Below are 18,676 nucleotides of genomic sequence, written 5' to 3'. Positions count from 1 at the left end.
TCTGTGTATACTTCTGTTGCAGTGCTCCTGGAAATTTTGATTCCTGAATTGGTTTATCACCAACTTCTGTGAAGACACAGACAAAGTGTTTGTATGCCCGTACTGTGTGATTTATCACTGACTGGAACTCTACTTTGTAACAGTGTCAAAAAACTTTTATTGGTTTCCTTTGCATAGGTATGTCTTCATAAATAGGTAAAAATGAAGGACTAATCACCTGGCATCAACTGCTACCCAAACCATTTATTTGTATATCTTTTACAACTCATTTGTCCTGAAAGCTGTTCTGAAGGCTGCAGGGAATGCAAAGGAAATTTTCAGAAAGAGCTGATTGAATCTGAGTTGATTCATCTGAATAAAAATTTAGATGTCCTGAGGGATATGCTTTAGTGAGAAATGGTGGTGGTAGGTGGATGATTGCACTGGATCTTAGAGGCCTTTTCCAACCTTGGTGTTTTTATGATGAACTTTGTATACAACCTTTCACTTTTGTTTAACATTTCCATCTGTTTCAGGACAATATTTGCTCATTATTTCTCCAAACTTTTCATATAATATGAGGTCAGTTCCCATTACCTCTGTTGTGAGGCAAGTCGCATACAGATTCAGTGACTAGAATCTCTTTTTTAAACAGTAGTAATAAATATTTAAATGTTTTAAGAGCTAGCACTATTTGAGAACTAGATTAGGTTTTTCGTAATAGAAGCTGTCTGAAATATATACTGTTTTGTCAGGATCAAATTCATTCAGTCAACAAGATACTGAGGTGATGTGTCAGATGCAGACAAGATGATGGCCTTCCATTGACATTACCCTCTGCACAATCTACTGACATAATGGGGTGGTGTATTGCAACTAGACAGTATACTTCCACTGACAGATTTTTTTTCTGCTTCTGTTTTAAATATACAGAGAGTATGGATTTTAGTTTCCTGCCATTAATGGGGTCAGCTCTGCTCATTTCTTTAATTTAACAATATGATGATTTGTTCCACTTCATTTGTTTAACTATTTAACTATGGACAAGAGCTTCAGCAGATATTAATCAAAGAAGCTCTGTAGGCTACATTAGCAGGCCTCTTATTTGCAAGACTTTAGGGTCTGCCCTGCAGAGCTTTTATTGCTTTTGGTGGTTTCAGTGTTAGTTTAATAAAATGATATAAATGCTTCATCATAGTTGTTCAATCTTTTTCTACTTGGTATCTGACTTTAAGGGGCTAACTTTGTTCCAGAAATGTTGCCTGAAAGTGTAGGATTGAAATAAGTATGTATGTGGGCATGCAGACAAAATCCCCAGGACAGAAATAATGGTTAATTATTAAATCCAGAAGACCCTATTGAACTGGAAACCTCTTGGCATAGTAAAGCCTGGGAAAACAAGTTTCCTCCAACTTATGTGATTGTGTTGGAATCTGGAGATGTGAAACAGAGACAGCACAAAAAACCCTAAGTGTTTGTATTGCTCTTTAGAAATGTAACGAAGGAGAGATTCATGGAAGAAACTGTGTGCTGTGCTTAATTCAAATGATTCTGAGCTCTGTTTTGTATTATGCTCATAAGAGACATGATTCTGGAACAAGGCAATGTATATGGGGCTTTAAAATTTTGTTTTCATTTGAACTTTTTTTTCTGTTTGCTTGTGATGAGGCAACCATGCTTGAGTTAAGGAATACATACCAGTATTTCACATGTTCCTAATGCTTGAACAGCAAACTATTGTACAAGGTGGAAAATCCTGAAATACTGTTTAGAGCTTCTTGTTGCTTTGTATGCGTGTATAGAGATCAGTCAAACCTAAGATAGCTACACTATTTCCAAAACCTATTAGTTAGAAATCTTCCAAAAAGGCTGAAGAATTGTTGAAATCTATTAGTGTACCTGCATTTTAAGTCTATATTGATCTATACTGTTGACACAGCAGAGATAATTTACTAAAAGGGTGAAATATTTTCTTAAAATATTGAAACAAACTAATTGCTTATAGACTCTTTCAACAGTATATTTGCCTGTCAGCTTTATACAATTTGCAGCATGGAAATGAACAGTTGCACTCCGTTTGGCAAATAAACAGACATTGGTGTGTTTTAAAATTAAACAGATTTTCACATTTTCATTTTTACATGAGGAAAGAGTAAGTTTTGTATGCTCGGAGATCACAGAGGAGCCAATGTATATCCTTAGTCATCTGTTTTCTTTGGTATGAGCCTTCACAAATGGTAAATGAGCTGATAAAGTATGCTGTCACTCAGCAACTCAACTTTTTTTTAAATTGTGCTGTGAGTCCTGTATATGTGCATCCACATCACAGGAGAAAGACATTACAATGTTCAGCTTTAATTGCCAGTACAAAGGCAGTTGAGCTCGTTAGCAGATATGATGGACATAGCCTTCTGTCCTCTGCTCACAGTCTCACCTTTTTTTTTTTCCCCAGAGTCAGCATGTTTCTTCTCCACTTGGGCATCTTAAGACGTTCTCTATTGTGTCTATGATGGAATTTTTCAGAAGTACTTCCTCCTGATCCCTTTCCCTGCTGAGTTTCATGGTACTCTTAATATTAGATTGTGTTTATTTCTCCTTGGTTTAAAGGAGTCTCTAGTATAACCAGATTTTTCTTAATTGGAGCTTTGAATTTATAGGCTTCGTAAGTTGAATGACCTTTTGTTTTCCATTCAGCAATGTCAAGAGTCAGACATCACTGCTGTCTGGGGGCCAAGAATTTAAACCTACAGTTCATTTTTCTCACAGGCAGTTTGGGCACAGTGTAACTGCAGATAAAAATCCTCCTAATGACTATAATGAGCATGTTCTTTTGAAAAATGTCCTGTTCATGAGTCTCTGATTCTGTAATTCATGTCGTCCACAACAGCAGCAAAAAAATTTTCTGCAATTAGGCAGGACAAGTGCTAAAGCTACCTGGAAGAAAAGTCTGTTAAAATAACCTCTTCAAATCCAGGAATAGCCATTGAAATACAAGTAACAGTGAAGTCTAGCTTGCATAGTACAAAAAGACATAGGGAAAACTCACTCCCTTGATACGTGTAAGATAAGGTAATATTTAATTGAGACCACAATTTGCAAGAAAAAGCTATATTGAAACGTCTGTGTGTTTTGATCTAGTTTCTTATTCATGACAACATTTTTCTGTTTCACAGTCAAAATGAAGTTAAATCTGTTGTGAAAAGTATATGAAATGCATGTGTGATAGAAGAGGGAGAGTGAACATCTGTGAATATTTTTACTTTTGCATTAGTGACAGGCCCCGAAGAAAGGCAAACAAAAGTTCCACAGGTTAGCATGGAAGCTTTTGATGATTAATTAATTTGCTGGTTGACTGCAATGTATGAATGAGTATAATATTTAGGGTAACATTCCTTATGTTAGTGTTTTATTCTTTTAAACTCTTCAGTGTGCAGCTGGCTGCTGTATGTTTAGACAGTTGAAGATACTTTGGGGTAAAATGGGTTTGGCAGATTCTTGCTTTTGTGAGGCTACAAGTTAAATGTTGTAGAAGTGCTTAGCTGTCTTACTATGGTGAGTGATCATGTAACTCCCTTTTAAATATCTAATTAGTGGCCACTCTAACAATATATTCAAGCTAACAAATTGCTATTCCTTTCAATGACATATCACGTGAAAATTGGAGGAGAAGGGGATGGCCTGTGATAACCTTTTTGCTGCATTGTTCACCAGTCCCAGGACAGTCCTTTACCCTTCCTCAGCTTCTGAGAATGCAGCTGTTCTGTGGCTTTTGTACTGCAGCACAGCACAAAACAGAGAGCATTAATTCTGTATATCTGTAGTGTTTGTTTCCCTTATTAAAGGATCAGATTTATGCGGTTCTATCCATACAAGAATTGAGCAACCTTCTAAAAGGTTTGTTTGTGATTGTGTCAATTCAGAAACTTCCCCTTTTTATTTAACTATTTATTTTAGCCTACACATACTCCTACAGTATATGTAGTGAACTTGTTCACCTTATACATTCTCTCAATTTTTAGGGAGCTGAAAAGATAAGTATCGAGGAAACTGATTGTCTATACACTACTTAAAACATTTTTTCCCTAAAGAAATTAATTTAATCCCTAACTTAAAGTGCATACTTATTTTGCATTTTGTTATGATTCAGGTTTTAGAAAAAAATGTGATCTTATGTAAGGATACTAATACCACAACAGTATTGATGAGATAATGAAAAGAACTAAAAGAATTTTTTTTAATTTGTATGATTTGGAGCAAAAATAATAAGTAAATCTATAAAGGTCACTTTTGGTTCTAGACTGAGTCATTAATGGAGAAAGTACCCACTAATAAGTTCGATATATATATACTGATTGGCTCTAATGACAATTTACATAGTGTGCTGAAAAGGTAATACTTACGCAAGGACATTTGGGAAAATGTAACCTATACGTGCAGCTCAATTCAACCTGAGAAGAAACTACAGAGAAGGGGGAGGCTTGTAGGGAAAAAAAAGAACTCATTTCTGTAGTTATCAGTTATCTTGCCAGCCTGTTAATGCTTTCACAGGACTTGTTTTTCATTTGTTTCAACACCGAGACAGCAGAAAGCAGTTAGTGATATACAGTGCTGAAATCAAGCACTTGTGTTAACCCCAGTGTGATAGAGGTGAAGCTCTTGAATAGAAGGCTGTAGAGAGCCTTCAAGCTTATCCTAACAGATTGACAACACAGAATTGTTGATGATGCATGCTTTTAATACAAGAAATCAATAAACATGTTTTTGTGGATAAGGTTGTTGAATAAACTAGATAGAAAAGTGGAACTTGTGAAATGCTGCAGAAATGCTGTGCATTTCCATCTTTGTTTGAAAGCTGCAAGAGCAATGAAAAATAAGGTGCATATAAAATAATCAGAATTTTAAACTAGTTCATTGATTTAATATGTCCCTTTGCTCTGTCATTATTTGATTTTTCAGATATTCTTCTAGATATTATTCTTGTACAAAACCCGAATGCACATATTTATGCTTGCTTTACTTTGCGGTACAAGCTTTTATTTAAAAAAAATGAATGCTTTGTCTCCAAATCTTTTGTGCTAGTTGGGTTGTTAATGTAATCAACCTCTTCTGAAATGAATGGTAAACTAATGACTAGAGATGTGTTCAGTAACCCACAAATAATTCCTGCACCCATTCATTATTTAAAAAGAAGGGAGCAGACTTTTCTGTGGGTGATCCAGCTGTAATTACAAGACCACTAGTTCACATAAACGACGGTGCAAAAGTCAGTGCTGTCCTTGGGTAGATCTAAGCTCAGTACTTTCTTCCCTTCCCTTCCCTTCCCTTCCCTTCCCTTCCCTTCCCTTCCCTTCCCTTCCCTTCCCTTCCCTTCCCTTCCCTTCCCTTCCCTCCCTCCCTCCCTCCCTCCCTCCCTCCTTTCTTTCCTCCTTTCTTCCTTTCTTATATGCTTTTATTTCTGTATTCAGGTGATTTGTACAAAAATAATTGTTAAGTTCTCTTTAGGCAATGGAATGGATTTTCTTCCAGTACTGGTTGCAGACTGTGACATGTTGTGAAGGTTCTGCACCCCCTGGTGCAGACCCTTTGCTTAACCCCCAGCTGCCCCTCCCCTGGCACAGCTCCATGCCGTTCCCTCAGACCTTGTCGCTGCCACAGAGCAGAGCTCAGCGCTGCCCATCCGCTGCCTGCGAGGAGCCGCAGCAGCCATGAGGCCTCTGCTCAGCTTTTTTGCTCTGGGCTGAGCACACACAGGGAGCAAACCTCAGCTGTTCCTCACACCTCTTGGCCCTCTAAAACCTTCACCATCTTTGTAGCTCTCCTTCGCACACTCTCTAATAGTATTTTGTTCTTATATTGTGGTACTTAAAACTTACCCAGTGCTCAAGATGATGCCACACCAGTGCAGAACAGTGTTGAAAAATTCCTAAATCCCTTCCTCTGACTGGCTAGCACATAGTAGAGAATTTTCAAGTAAACATAAAATCTCCCTTTGCACAAATATTTAAACTACTGTCCATTTTCAAAGGAATTCTGGACTCCTTAGTGCAATTTAATGCTTTGCCCAAGTCTTTCTTGGAGTTTGATCTGGTAGCTATTAACTGACTTTCTCTAATAAGCGTTGACAGATCTGAATTAATTCAGAAAAGCAGCTAGAGAAATGTGCTTACTATTTACATAATTGTCTAATAATTACAGCATTAAATTCCCCTGGAAAAGGGAAACTTTTTTCTCTTAACCTTCCTCAGCCTGAAGAGATTTGAACCCTACGCCATCCTGTTTCCTGTTAGAGTGCCCTATAACCAGCACATCTGGGAACGCTGCTCCAGCTCTACTACTGGATAAGAGCAGTGAGAGCTGGGCCTGGCTTAATACAGAGTATTAATAAAGCATTTTGAAATAAAATACCAGAACTCAGATTTCCTTTCTACCTTGCTGTGCAGATATCTGCTTATGTCTTCTCTCCCTCTGATGTTTTGAATATTCCTGGATGCAAACTGACTTTGTGGAGGCATGGAGAGCTTTCTTAACATGAATAACTTAGAGACTGAAGTTTGGGGAGATTTCCATGACTGTGTGATTATGGGATCAGGGAACGAAATCTAAACCATCTGAGAATGAAGGAAAGTATAGTTGCCTCTGTAGGGAAATGCTTTTAATACTAAGCTGTCCTACAATGGGAACGTGCAATTCGTTACCTTCATGAATAAAGTGCGACCATGCCACTGCAGTGCTGATCCTCAGAAAATGCCAGGCTTCACATAACTGGGTTATGAGAGCTCCACAGAGAGACAAATACTTTGAAATACCACTAAATATGTATGTATTTCTAAGGACAGTTGTAAATAGCAGTCATCTTAGTACTACAGGATTTTTGGTGTGGTGGCCAAGGGTGCCATATACTACACACTATGGTTTTAGGATTATTTCTGGAAAGGAGTTCGTAGTGCATTTTGGCAGCTGCTCTGTTATGTACCAGGGCCATTAAGGCTTCTGTCAGAGGTTCTAAAAATTTCCAGCAGTCACTGAGGTTAGCTGAAGGTACATATGGCCTGCTATCTTGGTGTCTCCCTATGGCAGCATTTCTACAGCAGGAAGCAGGATCTAGATAGTGTTGGGTACCAAGCCAAAACTGGGACCTGGAACAACTTGTACCCGAGCAAGAGAGAGAGTGGGAGCAGAATGGAATGAGAAGAAAAGGCACAAATCTGTGACTTGTTTCTCAATGTGCTATTTTAATCTTAGAATATTGTTTAAGCTTAATATGCTGATAAGATGTATTAGATGCCACTGCATTCTTAACATATGCAAGGAAATTTACAGTTTGGGTAATTTATTGATCCCAATCCTGTAAGAGCAATAAAAAATAGCTCATTGGAGCTGATTGGAGAAGGCCACTGTTCATAGTCAGAAGTACCAGTGTATAGCTAGTATGCACATAAGTCTAAAATAAATGACATGCTGTCAACTACATGTGTACGTGTGTACATACATGAGTCCGCTACTAGTGGACTTATAAAACAGCAATCCACACAATATTAATTTATTTTCTATGTTAATTTTTCTGATGAAAAGAGAATTGTTCAAATTGATTGGCTTAGTCTCCTTGCATATCCTTTTTAGAAACTGCCCCTTGGACACAGTTTCCTGTGGCAGCAGGTATACGTTGCACTTGTCTAGTCCCACAGAGGTGTTCCACGAAGAAGAGTGGGAAATATTCACAGCTGGTTTTAATTTCACCACTTTAATAGTGATGTAGAAGCAGCTGGGCAGGTCATAAACTTCATTTATCTTTGCAGAGTGGTGGCATGATGTATGAGTGTCTTCGAACTGAAGGTGCCAGCACCCAGCAACAAGGACATAATGACTGTCCCACGGGGTCACATGTTTGCTTGCTGTCAACAGCACAGGTTTCCTTTTTGCATCTTAACTATATTGGCATTTTCTGCTCTTCACAATAAATGTTATAATAATGTTATAATAAATGCTTGGGAAATCACAATTGTCTAACACACCAGATGGCATTAACTCTGGTCATCAGCATTTTCCTATTGAATTTAACAGCTAAAACTTTTTTATTTTTGTGATCATGAATTTGGCAAAATGCTGCATGCTGACTTAAATTCACAGTATTTGCACATCTGGCAGTACTTACTATGTAGCTAACAGGAATAGGTCCTTTTGTGCTCTTATGTATTTCTTGTACTGGCAGGTGGCCACCTCCATATTGGTAGAAGTGTCTGTGCGTACAAGCAAAACTCAGGGCAAACACAACACTGAAGTGGTTATAGAAGAAGCAGATTTTTGGCTAGAAGTGTGCAGATTTCTTACAACTTTAACTCATTTGAAATGACCTTTGCTGATCATTTATTCTGATATTTCACTTTGACTCTCAGGAGATAGTAAAATCACACAGTAAACTATAGAAATAAATATTGTTGCCCTAATTGTTCCAGCTGGTCAGGACTTGGCATTTCTGCTTGGAGAGAAATTCTGACATTCTGAAAGTTAATTGCATCATGAATCAAAAGGAAGCAGGAATTTCTCCTCCTCTCTCAGCTTGATAATATCTCAAAATCTTCTTTGATTGTGTTACATTTTGAACTACAGTGGATAAATGATGTTTAAAATATATTTTTATTAATATTGACTTTTTATAGTAATAATGACTATAGAGTATATGTAAGGTAAATATAAAAATTGAAATGAACAACTTTCATAGCTTCTAAAAGAAGACAGTCATATTTTTTTAAAATCTGTTTCTTTGCAAATTTTGTCTGATTGTGTGTATTCACTGACTTGTGTGCTCTACCAAAATTATATAATAACAATTTAATGAACTAACATTTTAGTAGGGAATAGTACTGCTGAGGGGTTTTCAATCACCAGCAATTTCCTGTCTGAATACCTTTTGTTTATTTGGACTAATTTTTTTAGAGAAAAATATTATAAAAAATAGTGAAAGTTATGTAAAGTGTATAAAGAATAAATGTATTCTCTCCTAATAAGGACATTCCTATTTATGAGGGTGGATAGTGATAGAACAAGGGATTTAAACTGACAAGGGCTTTAAACTGAGACAGGGGAGGTTTAGGTTAGGTATTAGGAGGATTTTTTTCACCCAGATGGTGGTGAAGCACTGGAACAGGTTGCCCAAGGAGGCTGTGGATGCCCCATCCCTGGAGGCATTCAAGGCCAGGCTGGATGTGGCTCTGGGCAGCCTGGTCTGCTGGTTGGTGACCCTGCACACATAGCAGGGGGGTTGAAACTACATGGTCACTGTGGTCCTTTTCAACCCAGGCCATTCTATGATTCTGTAATATCACCATTTTGAACATTAACAAGTTATTATCAAACAGGCTCTTTATACTGGGGCACTGACATGGATGAAATTTGCTATAGTAAAGATAGGGGATAGAAAGAAGCAGAACATTTCTTGAAAACTTCCAGCAATGGTGACTCCATTACTTCCTTGGACAGCCTATTCCAGTGCCTCACCGCTCTTTCTGAGAAGAAATTTTTTAAAAAGGAATTATTTTTTTTTCCCCAGAAACAAAAGTGAATGTTGTACAGAAGCATACCTCAGACACAACCTCCCCTAAGGCAAAATCCAGTAATACCATAAATCTGCCATCCATCTGTTTTTAGTTTCCTTCCAAACTGGATATTTCTTATTGTGCCATTTTGACTCCCAATACAATCACTGGGAATCCGTATCTTTGCTTTGATCAGGCCTTCACATCTTAGTGTTCTTAATTCATTAATCAAAAAACCTAGTTTTCTGTTTCTGTGTACCTTAGCCTATGTGCCTTCTGAATAATTAGAACTTCTATGTCTGATCTGAAGCTAATGGGAAAGGAGAAGGAAGAATCAGTGAGCTCATCCCTGGTGAGACCTATTCTGGATTCATCTTTCTGGGTAGCATCAGAAAGAGTCTTCCTTGAATACAGACAAAACAGCTCCTAGAAACCAGCTGTTGTTTTGATAACTATCTACAGAGCCATTTCAAACTGACTCAAACAATGCCTTGGTTCAGGTCAAGCCCACAAAGCAGTAGCCATGCATCATTTACTACAGTGTTTTAACCTAACAAAAAAAACCAAAACAGACAAACAAAAAAACAACAACAAGAAAAAAAAACACCAGAATTGTTTTTCAATCAACCAAACTGGTTGATTGTACACTGAGATCAGGAGCCTTCCCTCTAACTTTTAATAGGCCTCAGATATGATGCAGCACATCTTTATAGACACTCACTTGACTTCTCACTGAATGAAGCATATTTTTTCTCTACCGATTTTTGACCCTGTTTTTGGTATCAATCAATAAAATGCTAATCAATCAGATCAATTGATTTCAATTTGTAATGTGATGGGTTCAAATTCTAATCAGTTGGAAGATTTTCCGTGTCATTTTGAAATACTGCAATAAAATCTGTCAACTTATTTCATTTTCTTTCTGATTGTTGCAGATAAGACTAAGTACAATTTCAGTTTTTGACTGTGTTATTTGAATTGAAATTGCTGTTTCATATTTTAGTCAGCATCACCATTCATACATTCATATTTTTAAAGTCATTATCACAAAATGAAACAAGTTGCTTAGAGGTGTGCTGGAAGTCCCATCCCTGGGGACATTCAACACCAGGATTGATGGGGCTGTGAGCAACCTGGTTGAGCTGTCCATGTTCATTGCAGGGGAGTTGGACTCGATGACCTTTAAGGGTCCCTTCCAACTCTATGGTTTCTCTGATTCTGTGATTTTATAACTGGTGTGTTTTCTTGTCCACTTTGGATTTTTGTTTTTCTTTAGACAGGCTGCATTTAGTAAGTACTACATTATTTGATTTTCTTTATCTCCTATTCCAGAAACAATTAGAAATCTGCATTAGCTTAATTATTACTGCTATCTACCAGACAAAGTAATGGACTATAAATTTGATGTATGAATATGTTTTCATTAAGAAAGCACACAGACACACGCACAAAGTATTTTTCCATTAAGTTGTATCTTAAATACTTTATATCTTCATTTACAACATTTGAAAAACGTATTGAACAGCCACATAATATAAGTTTACTTTTTGCAGGATTGATTTTTAAGTCCATTTTGTAATTAAGTTAATCCTGTGTGTCATCCAAATGCTAAGTTTAATTACATAATTAGACATCTGCATTATTAACTGATCTGTGGTGACATAACAAATGCATCCTTTGAATTCCATTGTCTTTGTACATTTGATCTAAAAGTTATTGGGTGTACAACTGATATAAGAGCATATGTTTCAACAGCTTTGTTATATTACATTTTCCAATTTGATACAGAAATCAAATGTCGAAGAGTTAAATGAGCAGCTACAAGTTAGCTGTGGATGATTGTAGCATGTTTCAGTATGAAAATCTTATTTCTTAAACATCACTGACATGCAACATCACATTTTGTATGAAATTGTTACATGTGCAAATGTCTTCCAAAATTAAGTGATTATAGACAGAAAAAAACAAACAAGACTGTGATGGGGAAGCTAAGAAACAGAGGAATGACTGAAAATATATTTCATTTTGGAATCAGTAGAATCTTGATGAAATGCATACACATAGTAGGTGTCTATTTCTTAGATCAAAGAGAATGTGTGATGACAATATGTTACAAAATCAGTTAGCGCATCAGGTGAATTATAGCAGATTTGTTTTAGTATATTTATAATAATGCCTTATAAAACAGAGGTTTATGAGTTTTGTGTGACAATTTTTACCCTTTGATAATTATTTTTTTTTTTGAAATCTCCTGTATACGTAGCTGTACAACACTGATTAGTTTGATACAAATAACAAAAAAAAAACAACAAAAACAGAGATAAAAGCTGGTTTCTGGGCCATATAAATTTCTATTAGCTCCACTGTTTTGACCACAATTAATTAATTAATTCTTCTTTTTGCAGTGAATTATATTTATTAGTCCATAAGAACTAAGCTTCAGATGTAGGGCCCTCAGCAAACTGGATTTGGGGATACAACTTAACTGTACTGGATTTTCTTTATCTGCAAGCAGAGGATATGCTGATACATTAAGCGAAGACAAATACTTTTATTCTTTATTGGGGTCTTTTTTCATATTAAGGCTGTTCTGCCTTGAGAAACAACTAGAGCTTTAAATTTCTCCTATATGAAGAATGGGTTTGGAACACAGGGATCGCTTATGTGTGGGGGTCTTGTGACACTGAAATTTGTATTCCAAGCTTTTGCTTAAGGCCAAATTTAACATGCTTTGCACTATTTCTACATGCTTTATCTCTCTTGGTTATGTTGATTCATTTAATATCACAATATTACTGTAAAGTGAATGAGGTGTTCTTATTAATGGATAGGGCAAAGGCACTCTGCTGATCTTCTAGTAATGAGTCTGGATTTAACTTCTAGTTTTTCATAGAATTCCTATGTTACCTTGGCCAAATTAAATTAACTTCGTGCATCCTGAGATTTTCTTTTTCTTGTTTCCCTTCTTTTTCAGTGCTTCATCAGTTAATATGTTGATCAATTTGTAACAGAGATGGTCTTTTCCTACAACTCTGGCCACACTCGGAAGAATCTTATTTGAGCCCCTAAGCAATAAAAATGAAATGATTATTTAAAAAACTTTACAGAAGTATAAGAAAAACACATAAAGATTATTTTACATTCATTTATTTTCTCAGAAAGTTGGTTGTGGTAATATAAGAGAAGCAGGGTTTTTCTAGCTCTTTTACACATCACTTGAATGATTCTGCTACGTGTCCTCCAAGGAAAAGCTGAAGCTACAATGGATATATGCTGAGGACTTGTCATTGTAAAGGTGTCAGAAAATGAAATGGAAGAAAATAAAAGGAGAGGCTTCCCAAGAGTGAAATCATCTCGTCTCCTGAAATGTTTCATGTTTGATGTATCAAAGTTCAATGAATGTCAAATAGTAAAGCCATTTTGCATGTTTATTTTTACCTTCACTAACTTGGATATTCTTCCTCTAAATTCCATATCTTTTGTTCCAGTCAGTTTCTGTTTCTGCCCCAGAAAAGCATGATGTTGAAAGAATTTGTGAGACAGCAACTGAAATAGTAGCCATTTCATGCTATTACCCTCTTTTCCGTTCAGTCAGAGCAGATGTGTCATTGCATACCAACCACACGCTGGAAATCTGGCAAAACTACAGCATAGACCTTAAGTCAGCACAGAAACAAAAATCTTTCCCTGTGCCAGTGAATACTCTGGGTCTTTTGCTGCTTGGGACCAACAGTGGCTTCTGAATGCAGCTCAGCTGTGCAAAAGGCTTCAAAAGGCTGCAAAATAAGACTCAGAGTTGGCTTACCTCCAGTACCATCTGTGCTTTTAGATCTTAAACATGTATCTATTCAGATGCATTAACACGTGCAAATTCATTGTTTTATTTAAACTAGCAAAAGACAATGAAAAATAGAAGGGGAGAAAAACCACCCACAGTGTAAAAACCCCTAATCTTGTTATTCACTGAAAAGTTGCAGTGACAGAATACTCACTCCTCCTTTTGCCTTTAAGTGTTGTATTTCCTGGGTGAATGATGTGCAGACTATTGCTACATGGCATATGTAAAACTCCACCCAACGTGGAGTTTTCCACGTGAGTGGTGATACTCTGAAGTCATAAAGGAATTACTTGCCATAAATATAGGCAGTTGATTTTAGTCCAAGTGCTTGTAGTTTATCTAGTCATCAGTATGGAAAATTAGTTTCTATGCTCCTTTAGCTTGTAGATTTTAAGGTCTGTTATATTCACATATGAAATTCTAGCTGGTGTAGACTTCTCAAATTATTCCTTAAAGAAAATAGTTCGTATCTTCTATTCATATCTATGTGCAACATCATGTATGTGTAATAGAGAAAAATCCCACTGAAGAACAAGAAGAGACCCACTGCATTTAGGGAGTTTCAGATAAAGCCCTACATTTTATACTGCAACTCAGTGACATGTACTACAAACACTCAAGCATTGTAGTTTTTAATTATATTGTAATATATATTTAAATGCAGTTGTGATATGTTGCCTATGTTTTATTCTACGGTTTGTTATTAGGTGGAATTCTATAGCTTGTGTTCTGAAGGCGATCAGAGAAGTCTCTTTAGGCCTTTGAGTCTTTGAGTCTAAGAGCAGTAACTTTTGCCCATTTTGGAAACTACTGAAAATGCTGACATTGCCTCAGATTCCATTCTCCACACAGTTTGGAAAAGGTTATTGAATGCAGTTTTTCCATACTGGAATCTTTCTATGATTTATTTTATTTTATTTTATTTTTAAGTAGAACCCTGCAATAAATCCTGCCTTGATGACTGTTATCTTACTTTGCCACAATAATTCCGGGAATGTTCCTGCCAATCGCTTGTCAATCTCCTGTCCGTTTCTGTTGAGAGTAACAGATTGCTGAACTGCATATATGCCACTGTCAGAAAAGTTGCCAGTGATGTCTCTCATGATTTGCAGCCACTACTCCCAACGAGCGCTCTACAAAAAGGAAAATACAAATGCTTCTCTGTATTTATCTAATTTTGCCTATCCATAAATTTATATTTCTTGGTGGTAGTATAATGACTAGTCCTCACTCCAGGCTACTGGACTGGTGAGCATTAAGCATACCACTGGTTCAGTGTAAACCACCAAATCTTAGATGCTGCTGAATCCTTCCTGTGTTGGCTACAGATGACAAGAGATAATAGCTTTAAATCAGCAGCTTCTTAGTCTGGCAGTGCAAGTAGCCTGAGATCATATAAATGCCAGTAGCATTTATATGCTTCTCCCCTGAAGGAACTGTCTGCTTTCTTGGCTCTAACATCTTCCCTTCTAGCTGTCCAAATTATGCTTGGAATGACATCAAGTGAAAAAGCTTTTACCAGGTTGAGAAATGTTTCTTCTTTTGCCTCACAACTGCTCCTTGAGCATCTGCAAGACAATGCAAGACGCTGCTGTGCTGAGGTGAAAGCTGGAATTAAAAGGTTTCTTGGAGTTTCTCCTTCATGGAAGGAAGTCGTCAGAACCATTAACCTATTATTTTTAGAAATTGAATATGTAATTAATGACAGATAATTATCACAAAATCTTTTCTATCCACTTTATATTCCCTTCCTTTCCTTTTCTTCTTTGGAAAAGCTTGTTTTTCACAGAGCGTGCAATTAGCATTATCTCAGCTTCACAAATTCTACTTAACCTGGGAAGTAAAGCATTATTTATTTGCTCTTTATTGACAGATTGTGTGCCTGAAATAGTAAACTTTGATGGTGATTTAATAAGTCACTCCTTAACCTAGAAGCATTATGCCTTTCCACATTTTAACATTTAGATCTGTGATTCCTGCCAGCATGTTCTATATATTTATGAAAATGATTAATTTATTCATTTGTACTTAGTATCCATTAGTCAAGGTTGATAACCTTCAAACAATGATGAATTATCAAGTAAGTAGGCCAAATACTTCTCCAGAACAAGAAGTCTTTTTTTTTAGCAAAAGGAACCTGAGAAAGCCTGAAAGGTTTATGAAAAAGGCAATGTTTGAATGCCTTGTGTTTATCACGCACCAACTAATTAAGCATAAATATACATTAAATGTCTCAGCTGAAAAGAAAAAAGGGGAAAAAAAATCTGAAGTCTGCATTTCTGTAACAATTTATTTAGAGGCTTTTGGATTTGTTGCTCTTTGTTTTTGTTTGCACTACTGTGCAAACATAGCCTGTGTTATCTAGTAGCCTATACAACATCAAGAACCCATCTGCCATTATTTTCTACTTTAAACTCCTTGTTGCATATCTGCCACCATTTCATTAGCAGAACTCAGAGATGCATTTTGTACAGAAATCACACTGTAGAAATAGGCAAGATTTGAAAACTGCGTATTTGCACAGCATTGGGCAGCATGCATTACATACTAAAATAAAAAGAGTGTTTGGTACGGTAGGTGGGACAAGATACAAGTTATTGAGATTTCATAAGATTTGTGGGCTCTTACTGAATAATTAAGGGAGATGTGGGGCAGTCAGAACTGGGTAGCTTTTGTGTAGATGTTGTAGTAGGTGATGATGGGACAATGTTGGGGATATGTGATGTTTGTAGGATGCAGAATGTAGATCTAGCATGAGGATGAGGTGAGGATAAGAGAGTAGAGCTGTGGGAGAGGAGGACATTTGCAGTTATGTTCCTGATCATAGAGTCATATAATGGTTTGGGTTGGAAAGGACATTTAAGATCGTCTAGTTCCAACCCCCCTGCTATGCCTCCCACTAGACCAGGTTGCTCACAGCCCCATCCATTCTGACTTTGAACGCTTCCAGGGAGGGGGCTTTCACAGCCTCTCTGGGCAACCTGTTCCAGTGTCTCACCAGTCTCACAGTAAAGAATTTCTTTCTAATATCTAGTCTAAATCTACACTTTTTCAGTTTGAAACCATTTTCCCTCATACTATTGCTACACGCCCATATAAAAACTCCCTCCTCAGCTTTTCTGTAGGCTACCTTCAAGTACTGGAGGGTCGCTATTGAATTTCCCCCTGAGCTTTCTCTTCTCCAGGCAGAAGAGCCCCAACTCTCTCAGCCTGTTTTCATAGGGAAGGTGCTCCAGTCCTTTGATCATCTTTGTGGCTCTCCTCTGGACCTGCTCCAATAAATCCATATCCTTCTTATGTTGGAGTTTCAGAACTAGACACAGTACTACAGGAGGGGTCTTGTGTTATCAATGGGTCTTTTAAAATAAGCAACATATGATATGATTTTGAATAAACAATACTTGCTTAGAACACTGCCATTTGTTTTCGTTTCACTCCAATTTATAGGAGGGAGATGAGGTTCTTTTAATATCTGTATACCCGGCGTGAGATTAAGAAACAACGTTTCAAATGTTGGTCCAACCAGTTTATTATAAATCCTAATCAGGGAGACGAGGAAGGGAAGGAGGGCAATAGAAAAGAATCGCATAAAGTGGGGATAGCCACCACCGGGATCCAGCAGCGGTCCTGCTGCGCGCCATTTCGAAGGTCTGAGGCAAAAGCAGCAGAGGGAGAGAGCAGCAGCGTGGCTGGCCTTGGGCAGCAAGCAGGTAGCAGGAAGAAGTCGCAGAGCCAACCCAGGAGGAAACCGCAGTGCTCAGGTAGCAGGCCCAGGAGAGTCTGTCAGCACGCAGGAACTCTGTAGTGAGGAATCTGATGGCAGACACCTTTGTTCTTCAGCATGCTGGTAGAGTGCAGAGCAAGTCCAGGAGGGAGAGAGGCAATTCTTCTTCACGAGGAATCTGTTGCCAGAAAACCTCCCCTGATGGTTGTTGATCCCTCTTTTATCCTCCTTTTTTTTCCTGCCTTCTGACATCACTGGGTGCTTGAGCAAGAGTGCCCCCTGAGATGGCCATCTTCCTTGAGATAAGTCCACACAAAAGACTGCTTCACGGCCATTAAGCTGGGGCTTATCTCTCTCTTGTTGCCCCTGGCCTTGTCCATCTGTGTCCCTCAAGCAAAGGATTTAACAACCCAGGAGTTTTTATTAATTTAAATGCCCAGGAGTTGACCATCAGTGTTCTACAGACAAAGGATTTCTCAACCCTTGCCCAGGATTTGCTTAGACTTGTTCATCTGTGTCCCCAGCAAGCTTTGAGGCAATGATGTAAAAGAATAATCTCTCATAGTTTTTTAAATATGAAGAACAAAAACAATACAGTTATGTGATAGAGATGCACATCATTTTGCTGGTAGTCTGGATTTCTGGTATTTCCACACACACACACGCACAAAGTCACTTGTGTTATTGCATTGGATGCTAGTTCCCCTAGTACTGTTTATCAGACAGCGTCCATTATTACTTGTCAGAAGTCAGTCTGGGTCCAAGTTGGCTCTCCAACAGGGAAGTGCTGTCACCATTTTAGAAATGGAAATTGATGAAGACTGCTGCAGGCATGTTGATCTGAGGTACTCTGCAGTGAAGTTAGATTCTTATATATTCAGTTTCTCTCTTGCTCTCTCTTTTTCTTTTTTCCTATAGCACACCAGTGTCCAAATGCAGTAATCAGAAATTCATTAATAGATTATAATTCAGTTTTCAAAGTGATAGATATTTTTATCTCAGTTTGCCATAGATGTGAAATGTTATTACATCCCTATAACTGCTTATATGTATGAATAGAGACTATTTCTAGAACGTTATGTATCAGATAGGAAATTATGTGATACACAGATATGTGCAAATAGTAGAAAATCACAGGTTATTATTGATATGACTTCACGTGTACTTGCAAGTCCAATCAGTGGTAAGCATTGGAGGCCAATGTAAGTGAATGTCTTTGCATCAATGTCTTTGCATGTTTACAGCTTTAAAAAAAAAAACAACATTTAAAATATTTATTAGCCTGAGATTTTTCAAAATAATTGTTTCAGTCTTCTAGTTTTTACCTATTTTACTTGAAAGCAGAAATCAAAACAGCAGCTGTGGTTTTCAAACACTGAAACTATGAAAATATTTTGAGAGTTCTTGAAGTCTACGGATTTTAGAGTAAAGACTAAACTTAAAGAAAACATTTCTCAACATATTTTACATTAAAAGCATCCCTATGTCTGTGCCTGACACCAGCATGACATGACATGGCATTCTCCTGGGGGAATACGTCAGCTAGCAGAGACCTTTTTTCACATATAGGTCAGTTCCCTTTTGAACTGATGTGAGATAACT

Source organism: Centrocercus urophasianus, unplaced genomic scaffold (assembly GCF_019232065.1).
Source record: "Centrocercus urophasianus isolate 14NV4802_14NV808 unplaced genomic scaffold, USGS_Curo_1.0 seq_10, whole genome shotgun sequence".
In the NCBI taxonomy this organism is placed as follows: domain Eukaryota; kingdom Metazoa; phylum Chordata; class Aves; order Galliformes; family Phasianidae; genus Centrocercus; species Centrocercus urophasianus.
This window is presented reverse-complemented; position numbering follows the sequence as displayed.